Below are 10418 nucleotides of genomic sequence, written 5' to 3'. Positions count from 1 at the left end.
GCTCAACTTGCCTGTGGGCCTGAAAGCCATTTCTTTTGAAAATGTCTTTTTCCTGGGCTCCTGGGGAGATGAATGCTGTCCCAAACAGCTGTGAGAGATGGTCAGTGTTTTTGCTCCTCTGAGCTGATGCAGGTCTTTCCAATGGCCCACTGGAAAGTGGGGGTGCTGGCTGGTGGAGAGTCTTTTCCAAGGATCCTCCTCCACAGCGGTGACCCAGTGCTGACCCACTCCAGCCCAAGGTGTTCAAGCAGAGATGGGATGGGGAGAGGTATGATCCAAAGGGCTTTCCATCACCCAGGGGTTGTGCCCAGAGCTTCTCTGCAGGCCACCTTGAGTACCAGCCCCAAGCTGAGTACGTTGGAAATAGTTCTGGAGTGGATTCAGGATTGGGTCCAGGTCCTGACTGTGGTGACCCATCCAGTCACTCCAACCCTACTCCAGGGCCCAGCTCCTCCAATGATCAAATAGAGGAAGCAACTCTTGCCCTCCATTGAGACAGGGAAGGGGACAATGGCTTGAGGATACAGCACATCTGAACAGTAGGAAATTGTGTAGCTGTAAAAAAGATGGAAAAAGCTGTGAGTGAACTGACAAGAAGCAACCTACAAAATGGGGGGACAAAAAGCAATGTGCAGAACAGCATGTAGAGGGTGCTATCATTTGCACAAAAGGTGGTGAAATTTATAGTAGTGAACATAGCATACAGTATATGCAATTTCCCTTTACAGGCACGAAGTTTTCTTTGACAGGCTAAGAAACTGGGAGCCAGAGGTGGGAGAAAGAGGTTGCTGCACACTGTTCTGCTTTTTTATTTGAACCTAAAATTATGTGAACAGATTAATATTCAAAATGAATGATGCTTTCTTAGGTGAGAAAATGTTGGGGTTGTCAGTCCAAGGCTAGCAAACGCCAGAGTTGGAGCCCCTTCCCCAACTTGCTGCCTTTTATTCAGCCTGTCCTCCTCTTCTGACCTGGCCTCCCCTATTCCATTTCTCTCCTTCCTAGCTGACAGCCTGCCTTTTCTAGGAAGCAAAAATACTAGCAGCTATATAGTACTCGCCACGTGTGTTGGCCCCTGTTCCAAGTGCTCCTGTGTAGGTTCACTCATGTGATCTTCGGAACACCCCAGTGAGATAGGTACCATTACAGATGGCAGAATTGAAGCACAGAGAAGTTAAGCAGCTGACCCAGAGCCACTGGGCTTGGAAGGGGCTGAGCTGGGATCTGAACCCAGGCTCCCTAAAAAGACGGAGCTCCCATTTTTTGAGTGCCTCCTATTAGCTTTATCCATATTGTTTTAAAACATCACCTTGATAATAACTCTGTGAAGGATCTCAACCTGTCTTCTAGGTGAAGACGGCAGAATCCAGAGTAACTTGCCAAAAGTCACTCTTCAAGGAACGGAGCTGGGCCAGAAATGTGCTTCTTTATGGCTCAGAGTTCTCTTTCTTGCCTAAAATTTCCCAGACTGTGTCTCACCCTGGCTCCCTGCCGGGTACCAGTTTTATGGGCCTCCTAACATTCTGAAGGCTGAAATCTTCTTGTCTGTGCCTATAATATGGACCCCTGGCCCTCTATTTGGTTGTCCCCACAGCATGTTCTGGTTTAGCTCGAAATGTTGGACTCCCTCCTCTGGTTCCTTCAGTTCCGGGCTGATCCCACCAATGACACTGTCCGAGAGCCCCTCGAGGGCAGGGGCTGTATGATGCTCACACGTGTCCCCGGCACAAAGTGCACTTGCCAACCAGTGCCTGAGGAGTAACTGAGTCCGAGGCTCTGGACCACATTCGTAGGATTACTCTATCATGATGGCCTTTGCTGATGTCTTCTCGTTATGATTGTGGTTATCAGTACTGATCATTTATTGAGTGCCCATGAAGGGCCACTAAGGGCTCTGCCAGGGGCTTTGCTCAGTTTGTTGGATCTTCACGAGGGACTCTAGGGGTCAAGTGCTAGACTCTCTTAACGATGCGGAAACTGATGCTGAGAGAGGGTGAGGTTTGTCCCTAGAGTCACACAGCTATTGAAAAACTTCGAATCACCCAGATTCACATCTACAGCCACCTTTTGAGACCAAAATCCAGGCTGGGACAATATAGGGGCTTTCATGGCTACATTTGTTACTGTTATGATTCCCAAATAATAACTCTTACCAAGTGGGCCAGGCCCCATCCTCATTCTATCCTTACCACAGTCCTGCTGAGCAGTGGCTGAAGAGGTTGGGCAGTGACGCTCTGATTAGTGACCGTAAATCTTAGGCAAATGCCTTCTCTTGTCTTTCATTTATAGGACGAGCCCCTTCATCACAGGGGAAGTATGTACATAAAGCATTAGAACAGCACGTGGGTACTTAAGTGCTATATAAACATCAGCTGTTTCATCCCCATTTCACAGATGACAGGAAAACTGAGTCACAGGGCAAAGTCACAGAGTTGGGTTTGAACCCCCTGACACAATGCCCAGCTCATAACTACTCTGTCCCATTGCTTCTCTCCCAGGGACGGCTGGGAGCATTTAGCAAGCACGTGGATGTAGAGTGGTTGGCCCAGTGCCTGCTGCACTGTGGGGTCTCCATCACGCGGACACCCCAGGTGGAGGCTCATCTGTCCCTGCAGATTTCACCATACATGTTCCTACTGAGACGAGAGCCTGGCCTGCTTCTGGATCCACAGGGTTGCCTGCAGCTTGCTCGCCCATCCACCCACCGGGGCTGAGCTCAGCTTGGCCAGCTGCTCCCTGGGAGGCACAGGGGTGGGGCATGGGGAAACCTCCTCCACCTGCCTGGGGGCTGCCAGAGCCCCTGCCCACCCTTAAGAAGGGGCTTTCCCACCCTGCACCAGCTGTGCAGCCATGCACCCCCCCCCCCAACCCCGCCTCTACAGTGGCAGGACAGGAAGTGGGGCAATGCCAGCGCCAATTAAACCCGCCAGGGGAATTAAGGTCAGGAGGATGCAATTATGCCTGTTGGATTTAACAAGGCCAGAGAGAAGGTTTCTCCAGCCAGAGTTCACGGCTCCTTAGGCCTCTTGCCCTGGAAGGCTCTGCATTCCAGAAGCCTGGGCTCCCAGGCTCAACCACCCCTGCGAGAATTCCTTGGGCGTGGAGGGGTTAACTCCACTCGGGCACTGCTTCCCTGGCTCCTGGAGGAAACAGATTTAGCCAAGAGGCTTTAAAAGGACCGGCTCAGAGGAGACATTTCCCGGCCTGACCCTCTGCCTGCTCGGCTGTGATGGAAAATCCAGGGAGTTGAGCAACGACCTTTCTGACTCCAAAGAGCGCAGCCAACTCTCCTCACGACTTTCCCTCCAGTCCTGATATGGGAGCAACTAAGGGCTGTTTCCTTCTGCCCTCTCCCATCTTGGGTCCCTGAGCCTGGGGCTTTGGCAGTACCTCTCGGCCCCAGGGACAGTTCTGGTAAGGCTGCTGTCCTTACCGCAGACCCAGTCCTTTCCTCCAGGGAGGGTAAGCAGAGATCTATGGACATTCTGTGTGACCAACTAGATGTAGATTTCTCTGGAAGTTTAAATGACACTCATTGTTCAACCCAGAACTGTAGAATTTTATTGCCAAGATTATTACTAAGTGCTCTGCTCTGTGAAAGTGTTAGTCACTCAGTCCTGTCGGACTCTTTGAGACCCCATGGACCTTAGCCCCCCAGGCTCCTCTGTCCTAGGATACTCCAGGGCAAGAATACTGGAGCGGGTTGTCATGCCCTCCTCCAGGGGATCTTCCTGACCCAGGAATGGAATCCAGGTCTCCTGCATTGTAGGCAGATTCTTTACCATCTGAGCTACCAGGGAACCCTACTCTGTGGCAAGAACTAAATTGGTCACTTTGGGGACACAGAGATGAAGGTGAGGAAAAGCTCTAGAATCACCATATAGTACATTTTGGGGAAAAAAAAAAAGACTGCAAAATTCTTCATGAAGTGGGTTCTTTTTGTTGCTAACAATATTTGTAGAGAAAATATCTGGGGGGATATGTATGCATATACACGTATATACATGCAGGTGTGGGAGGAGGGATTTTTTTATGCTTCGTCTGGATTTTGAGACATTTCTGAAATGACTATTTGTAACTCTTCGGCGATAAATAATTCAAGATACCAATATACAGATTTCTACAACTCAAGACAGAAAATGGTTAGAGCTACACATGAGATATGAAACACCGTGGGGTCTCAGAGGTACAGTTTTGGGGACTGACGACCACAAGTGACTTCTCAGCTGAAGATATGGCTGCGGCAGGCTTTCTCAGTGCCTAGGCCCTAGTTTGTTTAAAATGAAGCCTCCTTCAATTGGGGCCCCAGGAATCTGTCTTTATAACCAGCATTTCAGGGGGCGTTCACGCACTCCTGAAATTTGAGAACCCACGAGTCAGAGGGCCACCTTTGAGGCAGTCCTGAGGTAGTCAGCAGGGTACTCCCAGGACACACAACCTTCTAGCCTGGGCTGTATTCTCAACCCTGATGTGCATGGGAAAGTCTGGAGAACTTTCATGATTTCTAAAGTCTGAGCCCCTCTTGAGCTCAAACCATTGAAGCAGCACATGTGGAGGTGGGGCTCAGAGTGTTATTTTTCAAACCTGCCTGGAAGATTCTGACGTGCTGTCAGAGTTAAAAACACTGCTCTGAGGCTCTCCCAGGGCAAGAACTTCACCTGTTTCCCTGGAATGCTCCCACAAGCTAGGGTCTCGCAGTGCACATGGCAGGTATTCCCTTCTGACTTGTATTGGCTGCATGCCCTGCCCCAGTACCTGGGGCTCTAGGGACTAGGCGCCAGCTCAGAACAGATCAGGACCATGTCAGTCAACCTTATATCCCAAGGACTCAGTACAAAGAGTGGCACTTCTGTTAATAATAATAGCCCCTAATATTTACTGTACATTTACCCTGTGCCAGACACAGATGTGAACTCCTCTAATCTTCATGGTAACGTTATGAGGTAGATACTATTATCAGTCCTGTTTCCAAGTGGAAACTGAGTCACAGAGAGGAGTAACTTGCCCAAGGTTTCAGATGTGGGATTCCACTGGGACTAGAATTCAAACCCAAGCCATCAGGCTCAGAGCCCTCACTCATCATCACTGTTCCACACCACCAAGTGGTGAACAGTGAATTTGTGGGCTAGTGAAGAATACTTAGATTATGTCACAACTTGGTAGCTGCGGGGCCTGACATGCAGTAGGTGCTCTGTGAATGTTGAAGTATAAATGCTCCTACTTTGGTAGGGCCCTGGGACGATGAGAAACCGAGACCGACCCCTCTTTCATGCTTTCTCCCTCTCGCCCATCCCAGCCCAACTTCTCTACAGCACAAACAGCAAAGCCAAAAATAGCCATCTAATGACGTCAGAGGAACAAGGTCATCTGAAAACTGCCCATGGCCACTGGATACCTCCCTATAGGATCATGTAGCAGGAGGGTACCCCAGGCTGGTGCAGCTGTTCCAAGAACAGGAAATGTCCCAGAAGCAGACTTGGAAGCACCGCCCTCCAAAGGCAGGGCCCATGGGGGTGGGGGGACAAACACAAACAGAAAGAAGCAAGACTCAAGGGCAGAGTGCACACCCTGGAGAGGAGAGGAATTGGGAGTTTATCTGCAGTAAGAGTCACTGCCGGCACACGATCCCAGGAAATGGCTCCAAAAGCGGGGAATGCATGTTCTGTCCTGGTGCACCGGTTGGCTTCCTGGCCTACCCCTGAGCTATTTATAACTCTCCAGGCCCGTCTGCTGAACTGGGTTACCACATGAGCCAGGGGGTGCATGATGAGCTCTTGAGAGACTGCTGGGAGAAGAGGGTCCCATCTGGGATGGTAATGGGGGTTTCAAATAAAGGATGAGGAGTGGGCTGGGGCAAAGCACCTTCTGGCTGCACTCACTTGGCACTTCGACCATGCTGGCTATCATTCAGGTCTGCTGAGGCTTGTGACTTAATTGACCGACTGCTGCCGCATCCCGGACAGGAACGCAAGCATCCGGCTTGGTCTGAGGAGACGCCTGCTGGGTGAAACTGAGGAGAGAACCCCGCCTGCTCCCAGCCTCTGGGAAGCGTAGCAGGAGGTTCCCACAAGCAACATCAAGAGTTCAGTGAGGGCTCCAGCCCACAAGCTTGCTCCAAAGTCCTCAGTTGCTGGCCATGGTGGGTGACAGAAACAATCTCTTCTTCACCCATGGGGCTCTTTGATCCAGTGTCACTTGGCTCCCAAAAGAGCTAGGCCCTGTCCTCCAGGAGCTCCTGAAAATGTCCATCCATCCTCTCATGGGATGTTAACTGGTATGGTGCAAAAGGCACTTGAGGGCACAGACCTGGGTCAAATTCTGACTCTGCCACTTACCAGCAGTGTGACTTTGGGATAGTAACTTAAACTCAGAGCCTCAGTTTTCCTCATCTGTCTTATGACTTGTTGGAAGGACATATGGAAAAGCATTCTTCCTTCCATCTTTATTCTGGTAACGGAGCCTTGGCTAAGGAGATAAACACTCAAACTCAGCAGCTCTCCTGGTAACATGAACAGGCTGCACAAATGTGACTCTCCAGGGAGCTTAGAGGGGAGGCATGTTCCTGCTGTCCACATGGGCTCTAGGTTTGGCCTGGATACTGAGGGTCACAGGAGAGAATGGCTGCAGATTTCCTGATTCATAGGGAAAGCTGAGTTGGGAGTTCTGTTGTCCACTAGCACAACATCTGCTGACACAGTGGTCCTCACCCTTGGGGGGGTACCTCACAGCTCTCTGCTGCTACTTGCTAAATTGCTTCAGTTGTGTCCTACTCCGTTCTACCCCAGAGACGGCAGCCCACCAGGCTCCCCCGTCCCTGGGATTCTCCAGGCAAGAATACTGGAGTGGGTTGCCATTTCCTTCTCCAATGCATGAAAGTGAAAAGTGGAAGTGAAGTCGCTCAGTCATGTCCCAACTCCTAGCGACCCCATGGACCACAGCCTACCAGGCTCCTTCGTCCATGGGATTTGCCAGGCAAGAGTAATGGAGTGGGTTGCCACTGCCTTCTCCACAGCTCTCTGCAGGGCTTGTTAAAACACAGTGCTGGGCTCCATGTCCATAGTGTCTAATTCAGGGGGCTGAAGAATTTGCATTTCTAGTACCAGTGATGCTGATCTGCTGGTCTCCAGGCCGGCCTGAGGACCACCACCCTAGAGAAAAGTTCCCCAACGCCAGTGGCTGAGCTTTCAAGCCTGTCAATTCCTACCCATTTTCCTGGGGCCACCGAGTAGGAGTGTTTTGGTATTTGTGAGGAAAATACAAAGACCCTGTGGTCAGTATAGCTAGGGAAATGAACAAAAGTTGTTTAGTGAAGGTGGAAAGATACTGACAACCCCTCCCAACTCCTACCTGCTATGTTGCTTCACGTATTCGTTTTCTATAATTGTAGTAACAAATTACAAGAGAGAAAATGGCTAATGTGCAAATAAGAGTCACGGAGGCTACAGTGTAGACATCAACCTCCAGACCAGGGAGAATGGGATTCTACAAGCTCAGCTAAACTTCCTTGCCTCTCTTGCTTATGGCTGACTAGTAGCTGCTGGCCCTGTCCTGTCAGGATGCTAGCTTTGGGTAAACTGCAGGGGCCTCTGGTGACACATACGGACAATTCATATTGAATATACAACTCAAGCAGGGTCACACTGAATCACGCTGGCCAACACAGGGATGAATGAATGCCCAATGTGCCAGTCACCATGATGGCCCAGGGTGCTTTCTGGTCATTTTCAAGCAAGGAGCAAATTCTCATTCATGGAGCCAGGGAAAAGGTCCTTTCTAGAAATGTTGTTTTAAACTTCTAAGATGGAGAATTGAGACCCACAAAATGCAAATGACATGCTCAAGACCACAAAACCAGAAGCTGCTCTCCTAATCCCCAATTTAGGATTCACTCCACTAAACAACTTTGTACTCCTCCAGAATTCTGTGACAATTATCTCAAATCCATCCAAGGTCCCTTTGATCACAAACATTACGCAGAGAGAAATAGAAGAGCAGCAAGGCAAGGTGATATCCTTAAACTGCCGCTAACAATTAGCGAAGCTTACATCTTGGAAAAGCCAAGGGTGGGAGGGACTTCCTTGTTGTAGTCTGTTAGAATTCATTGAGCATTCTGTGCTGTCTCTAACCAGTTCCAAGGTCAAGAGAAACATCAGAAAATATGTGTGTGTGTCAGAGGACATTATTCAGAGATTAGTCCCCTGGTGTGATCTGGGCTAGATTTCCGCTTCCAGAACAACCCTTGGAAAGTCCTCAACGAGTTAGTGCACTGGTCTCCAACATACTTCACTGAAGTCCAAATGGAAATCTAGGCGCAGGGAGCTTGCTAGAAGAGCCCTCTTGCAGTGACTGAGCAGCTGACTATAGAGAAATATAAATGGGAAAGCAGGGCCAATGTGATTACAACAAACTGCCTAGGAAAAAAGTCAAAATATCCAAGCTGGGAAGAACCTTATTTTTCTTTCTAATTCAATCTCCTCTTTGACGATATGGAAACTGAAGTGATGCGGAAACTGAGGTCCAGAAAAGCAGAGTGCCTTTTTAAAGGTCACCCAGTGTGCCTGTGCCAGAAGAGAGATTATATTCCCTGCCTCTACTCTTCCTAAAAGACACCATCATAGCCCAGCTAGTTAAGAAAGACAAAGGCGGTCCTAAAACAAATCTCAACAGCTTTGAGACAATCTACTGGGTAAATCTGTCTTAAGACACAGAGTTTCAAAACTTTAAAATAGCATAACTAGAATTCTCTTGAGAAAGGCTTTGCTAAGGGCCAATAAACTTTTTCACTGGGCACCAGTGCCAGTAACATTGACATGTCAGCCAAAAGGAGCTTTCCAATTTGCAAACGTGTATGCCAGAATGATGTTATTAACTATGCTTTTGGGAGGGACTTACATTTCCTTTGAACATTTTAATTACAAAGATTGACTAAGTGGTTTGAAACAGCCATTTAAATTTTAGAGACAGATATAATACATTAGGGGGACAAAGAAATCTGTCTTATAAATAGCCTAGAAAAATCTTTTGCAAAACAAACATTTTCAATGGGGAGAAGTAAACTCAAGACAATGGAACAGCATGCTGCTACTACAATTGGTATTTATAGAGTATGCAATAATATGGGAAAAATATTTGAGTTACTACTCTGAAAAAAAAATCAGAATACAAAAAATACATATAAACAGAAAAGCACTACAATGTAGAAAAAAATTTTTATGAGAGAAGATTATACATAGAAACAGCAGTGTTCAACATGGGTGATGGGACCATGGGTTTTTTCCTCCTGCCATTACCAGGTATTTTCTGAATTGTATATAATAAACAATAAATCCCAATTTTAAAAAGAAAAACACTGCAAAATCCAGTTGAGATTTTTGTATAGAGCAAATTCAAAGAGTATGTAAGAAAGTATGCTGGAACACTGAGTGGAGTATGCCAGTGCCAGGTCAGACTCAGGCTTTTCACCGCTCCTTACCAGCAAACTTGATAATGCTGCCCCAAAATGCTTCTCAAATAACAATTTATAACCACTGACTATATATTTGACCCACTGAAAAACACCCACCTTGGCTCCCAAAAGAAGCCCTGAGAATATTGTGTGTGTGTGCTTAGTCACTTAGCTGTGTCCGACTCCTGCGACCCCGTAGACTGTAGCCTGCCAGGCTCCTCTGTCCACGAATTCTCCAGGCAAAAGTACTGGAGTGGGGTGCCATTTCCTTCTCCAGAATACTACCAGTGCTGAAACAAGCTGATGAACAATTCTTAACCTGGTCACACACCTGCCTGTGAGGTTCTGGGATACTAGTCCCATAACTACTTGGGTTTTGGCAGATCAGACAGGTCAGTTTTTATTTCCCATTTAATAAAATTTTAAGAAAAAGAAAGAAGGTAATTGATGCCCTCAGGCTAGACTTAATCTGGCAAAATAATTCCTGATAAAACCTAGGATGTTCCTAAGCCCCTCCAACCATGGTTTCTTGGAGTATGTTAGCATTTGTCAAGCCCTTTCAAGAAGCTGATACCTTCAGCACATAAGAGCGGTGTTTTGACCAGAGCCCTGCCTCTTATTCTCTTGCAAGAAAGAGAATAGCAAACAGCATCAGACATTGTTTTTGATGTCACCAATCTTCACCACAGAACTAGAGAATAGAATGGGTATGCAGGAAGACAAAAACAAGGAAAAGGTATGTCCCCAGGCTTCCCCGGTGGCTCAGATGGTAAAGCATCTGCCTACAATGTGGGAGACCTGGGTTCGATTCCTGAGTCAGGAAGATCATCTAGAGAAGGAAATGGCAACCCACTCCAGTACTCTTGCCTGGAAAATCCCATGGATGGAAGAGCCTGGTAGGCTACAGTCCATGGGGTCGCAAAGAGTCGGACACGACTGAGTGACTTCACTTTACACCGGCTTCGGTTGAATA

The sequence above is a fragment of the Budorcas taxicolor genome, chromosome 13 (assembly GCF_023091745.1).
Source record: "Budorcas taxicolor isolate Tak-1 chromosome 13, Takin1.1, whole genome shotgun sequence".
Classification (NCBI taxonomy): Eukaryota; Metazoa; Chordata; class Mammalia; order Artiodactyla; family Bovidae; genus Budorcas; species Budorcas taxicolor.
This window is presented reverse-complemented; position numbering follows the sequence as displayed.